Below are 6000 nucleotides of genomic sequence, written 5' to 3'. Positions count from 1 at the left end.
ACCAGGTGCACTTAGAATAATTATTTATTACTAATTTACACAGTAGTTAATGCAATTTTTTTCAAAAGACTCGCTTCGTCCGTCGTCCAATGGAATTTAGTGTCAAACTATGTACCGTGAAACCTGCTTAAAAAAAATATATATATAAAAAGTTAAAAAAAATATATGAAAACAAAAGGAGTAACCTATACCTGGATGTAGTTAAGACCATGAAAATTTATATCATTGAAGCGGCGTCTAGAAGAAGGTCCCGAAATGAAAATTCAAAACTTTTCAGGAGGAAAAAAATACTACTCAATATTTTCTATAATATCTAACCACTTACTTTTTTAATAACCTACATAGAAATAAGTACAACCTATACCCGGCACGGCGAAACATGATCCCTATGACACTGACACTTTTCATCTCGGGCACTATCTCTCCATCAAGTTCTAATGATATACAGTTTGAGTTTCATCTCTCTTCATTTGACGATTTTCTTAGCCCAGGTATAAATTAACATACATTGCCTACATAGATTGCCGTTCAATAGAAGTGAGAGGCACTCACACTCAGGCTTTGTTGTTTGTTTAACCTCAATATTATTTTTCCAACACTTTGACAGCGGATCACGTCCGACGTACGTGGCGCTTATTTTATGCTAATTAGCCGCATACATAATGAGTGCACCATTCTTGGCGCGCCGGCACTTTTTGACCATTTTGTTAGTTTCATAGAAAAAAAACTATAATAGTTGCGGCCATAACTTTTTTTTTTCATTGTATTGAAGATATTTTATATTATTATATAAAATAATAAAAACATGTGTAATTGTATTTTTTTTATTATAAAATCAACTTAGAATGAGGCACGTTTTCAAAAAAAAAAAAAAAAACTCTAACATCAACATTTTTCGAATTTTATGACGTGTAGTCTTTCCTGGTGTGGTATTTTTTGAAGCACGGGTCATAACACAAGGGCACGCTGCAATCTGGGCAGTAAAAAATTGTTTTCCTTCTTTGTAGTGTCAGCGCAGACTTTGCAAACTCTTGCTACTTTCGTTTTCGATCCTGTCGCCGGTATCCTTTCCATGAAGTGTCTGCCTGTTAATCTGGAGGTCATACAAGTATGATGTGGACCACGAGATGGGCCTGCATCATCTAAGGATGCATGCTGCACCAGTTCTTCACCACAAGTCATCAAAAACTGCGAAAATCGCAATTTACGACCCGTGTTGTTGCTACTTTTGTTATAGATTACGTAAGCATTGACTAAAGCCCTCGCAACCACATTAAAAAACATCTTCTTCCACCATTTCATTGTTTTTCCATTTAAAGAATAGTATAAAACATACTGAATTACTGATCGTTGACATCCACGCCAATTTTTTTTTGATTGTAATCGATGATGCAATCAGGCTTCTGTTTTTTGACGACTCCCAACTCCTTTGCGTTTAGCTGTTACCTCCGTCCAAGTAGCGGCGTGTTTTGTTGTGAGCATCAGCACGTCCCGCTTATCCTTCCACTTACAAGCGGTCAGATTACCACGATGACAGAAGACCATTTCATTGACCTCTAAAGACTGTTGAAGCCATGTTCTAGGCAAACCACGCCGATTGGCCATAACTGTTCCAACAGCACGGGTTTGTTTTTGCCAAAGCAAGTCAATAGTAGTTGGGCTGGTAAAAAAACGGTCCATGTAAATGGTGTGCCATTTTCCAATGTATGGTTCGCACAATTCCATAATTATGCTCTGTGTAGTCTTTGAGTCGCCAACGTATGGAACCATCTTCAATATATAGCCGGTTTTAGCATCGCAAAGCATATAGATTTGCATGCCGTATTTGTCGGGTTTATCTTTGTTATACACCCGAAAATGTACTTTACCTCTAAAACCACATGTTCCATCATCGATAGTTAGTTCTTCATCGGGAGAAAAGGTCACCTGACACAAATTCGAAAGCTCCTCAAAATATGGCCGCAGTTTAAAAAAAGCGTCATATCCTTCCTGGCCTCGTGGTATATATTTTGAGTTGTCATTCAAATGAAGACAACTGTATATGGCTCTAAAACGAGATCTAGTCATGATTTTTTTTGGGAATGGAGTTTGTATAATCTCTCTAGTGGACCAATATGAATCGAAACTTTCTTTCTCAACAAGCGTCATATGGATTACGATGGCCAAAAAGTTCTTCATTTCATGCAATGTAACAGGTTTCCAATTATACAACATGGATCCTGGCTTTAACACACCCTGTCTAGCTTGCTTTGCCTTCATTTGACTTGCATAGCGATTGGTTTCTTCTTTGAGAAGTTTCCAAAAAGAGTCTGGGAAAAAGACTGAAAAACAGTCAAATTTCGTTGAATGTTCATCAATTGGAGGCATAACCATACATAGATCCTGAAAGGCAGGATTTTCAGGTATATTTTCTACTGGTTTATATGACCATCCATTGGCTTCATCAATTTGTTGGACATTTTGTACTGTACCTCTGCCGCGGCTGCGAGTTGAACGCGAACGCACTGACGAACGAACACGACTGCGACCTGTTCTTCTAATCCTTGACCGTCCCCTTGTCCTTATCGGTACTTGACCCTGCTCTGGTATGTCCTCATCACTAACTTCTAATTGTTCTTGACCGGCTCTAAACTCGTCTATGCCTCTAAAAAACAAAACATGTAGGTACTTATTCAAAACCAAAAGCAATTACGGTCTTACAAAAATACAAGTAAATCAATAGCTTACCTTCAGTTTCTATTATTGTGGTGTTCTCCTCAATATCCGAATCCTCATCATTTTGCAAAATGTCAATAATATCTCTAGTATCTCTTTCCGAATCCAGACGAAATCGTCGTCGCGAAGTCATTCCGCGCCAAAAATTGTCACACGTCTCGATCGCTTAGCTACGCTGGGGCAACTGGCGCGCGAGAGTCGACCCGGCTCGGGCGATCCTTTGTTTCCCGCACCCCACACACCGCAAGTATTTGAAGTGCGATTGTGTGTGTAGCCAAAACATTCATCTAGCTTTGACATGACGCGGATCACGCTTACAGGCCGTTGTTTTAAAGTAAACAGTATTGAAATTCACACACGTACGCAGTACGTGATCAGCGTCTCTAACAAAAAAAACTGTCACGGACAGGGGACGTGATCGACTGTCAGAAATTGGAAATAGATAAAATACTTAGCTGTCAAAGTGTCAAAATATCTTTCACGTAAGTAAAGTTCTGATGCGCCAACCTTCTGTGCCACTCATTTAAGTCTACCGGCACATTTTTTGCTGTACTCGCGATTTCACAATTATTGAAGTGAAAACTTCTTTAGCAGCGTTGGGTATAAAATCTTAAAACGCGTTACTTTTTGTTTTATTTTCCGTTCATCCTTTGTTTACGAAAACGACACTTAGAGCGTATACGCACTATGCGGGTAGCCGCATCGCAGCAATTATGTACGTAATATTCATTTCTATGCGCACTGTGCGGTCTGCGGTAGCCGCATCGCAGTGCGCATAGAAATGAATATTACGTACATAACTGTGCTTGCGGTCAGCCGGACGGCTACCCGCATAGTGCGTATACGCTCTTAGACTTGAAATGTCCTAACTTCCCACAATACAAATAGTTAGGTATTACTACTCACATTCTCTTCACTGTTACTTTTGGTATTCTTACAGTCATTGATAATGTCTACTCTTGCCACACTTGAAACATTTTACTATTCTTTTATTTTTCATGAAGAATGATGAAGAATGTTTATATTCTGGCAACGACATTAAAACTTTAGTGATTACAAATTTATCTGATACCTCTTCACCCATCTGTTTCAATGTATTCTGCATTTCTTGTTCTTCTATTCCTTTTTCAAACTTGTAGAACTTCTATTGGTAACTAACAATATCAAAAAAGGTAAAAATTCACCAACTTTTCCGAAATATTTCATAGTAAGAAGAATATAGAGGCAGGGTTGTCAAACAAAATTGTTTTTAAAATGAAACTTTTATTACATCGTCTCAAACTTTTTGGTCTGTGTAGCGCATGTCGCGTGTATCGCGGCTGCCGAGTAGGTATACCTACTACTACGACCGTCACGCGACATGCGCTACACAAAGCAGTGTTCGGAACCGTTCGAACAGTTTCACTTTTACCGTGGTTTCATAAAACCACACAACATTTTTATTAATGTTAATGTTGCCCTTCATCTGACGAATCTCTGCAAGAAGAATCATCGTTGCTTTCATCAGTTTCTTGAACAAGTTTTCTTTTTCTATTACAAGTTATAGGCACGATTTCCGCAGAGGTGGATGGTACCGGATTATTATAATCAATACATTCTGATGGCTGCGGGCCAATATCAAGTTTTTCATCAGATTAAATGTTGAAAATATGTATATTGTGAGTTTTATCTATTTTGTGCAATTTAATTTCACTTAAATAGAAAGCGCGATTCAGTGGATTATACCTGATTTCGGATAGTATTGTAACTTTTCCATTTTTTTCACTTTACAGTAGATTCAGGTCTTGGTGTAGCAGTTTCATTTTCAGATGCAAACTCAGAATGATAAGTTTCTGTTTCAGGTTCTGGTGAAGGAAACAATGCAGTAGTAATTTTATTTTCATGTATACACTTACGATGCATCGTTTCCGATTTGGGTTCTTGTGCAGACATAAACCATAGGCGTTTCATGTTCAATTGTACACTTAGGATTATTCAGAGCTTCAAACTTACGCCTTTCCTTGAGTATTGTTTTAGTGGAAAGTTTTTTTGTGTTACTTCTTTTGTTCGACGTCAAGAGTTCTATTTCTTCGGAAGAAACCGGTTGTATTGTTAACCTTTTTATTTTTTCGTTTTTTTTAAATTATTTACTGACCGGTTTTCTTTTAAATAATTTAGTAGCGCGTTGTCAACAGCATATTTGGTTACTTGGTATCTTTTTCGTAGTCAGGAAGTTTCCTTAATATTTTATGAGGGTTAAGAGAGATGATATTTTCTTTACTGGTTATCTCTATTGTCTGTATTGAAATTTTAAGAAAACCGGCGGATAACCTCACTGGCTAATCCACACACTAATCAATCTCTCAAACTTTCCTCTAACCGTGTAGGTACCATATTCACATGTATTCGACATTCTCTTTAGCACCGCTACGTACTCCGAAATGGTTTCATTATCTTTTTGATTCCGTTGGTGAAACTTATATCTTTCCGCGAGTTCGCTTGGCTTAGGTTGCAAATGACGTGTCATGATATCGGATATTTCACGAAACTTTTTATCTTTCGGTCTGACCGATTAATTGACAAGTAATTCGTAACTTTCCGTGCCCATAATCGTAAGTAAGGTGGGTAACTTGCAAATCTTCTGGTATTTTATTTACGATGAAATATTGTTCCAAACGTTCCACGTACAAAGTCCAATCATCTTGATGTTCATTAAATTCTGATATTTCACCAATCGACATATGTTATATAAAAAATCAAGCCAAATCAGTCTCGAACAATTTTTCCTGCTGGAGTCAGACGCACTGATTTTATCCATGTAAAATAATATTCATTTTTCTTTTAAAACTGGACGTAGCAGCCACTTTAGCAAAATATCTGTTTCTAAGATCACAATATATTTTATATACATATATAAAAAAACACTGTTTATTAAATATTCTATGTTTTCATTTATGTGCAATGAGCAGCTTTGGAGGAAGTCACACGTTTACAGTACTTTTATTATTGTTGCACTCAGTGCCGGATTAAGCCAGCGCGGGGCCTGTAGCAAATTCTGTCAAGAGGCCCTTCGTTTGCTATAGTTTCTCAAGTTAAAGGGTATTAAATAAAACAAAACTATTACAAATAAACTTTTCTGCATTTAATATGGTCAAATTTAGAGATAACACTTTCACTATCGACTTCTTTAAGCAAATTATACTCTATATTCATCAAAGTAAGGTGATTAAGACGTTCTTGGCCCATCGTGTTTCTTAACTCGTTTTTAATACGTTTTAACGTTGAAAAAGAACGTTCGCCACTGCA

Source organism: Colias eurytheme, chromosome 6 (genome assembly GCF_061535395.1).
Source record: "Colias eurytheme isolate Ceu_HAF_F1 chromosome 6, ilColEury1 Martin Lab GWU primary, whole genome shotgun sequence".
NCBI lineage: Eukaryota > Metazoa > Arthropoda > Insecta > Lepidoptera > Pieridae > Colias > Colias eurytheme.
Note: the sequence above shows the minus strand (reverse complement) of the source record.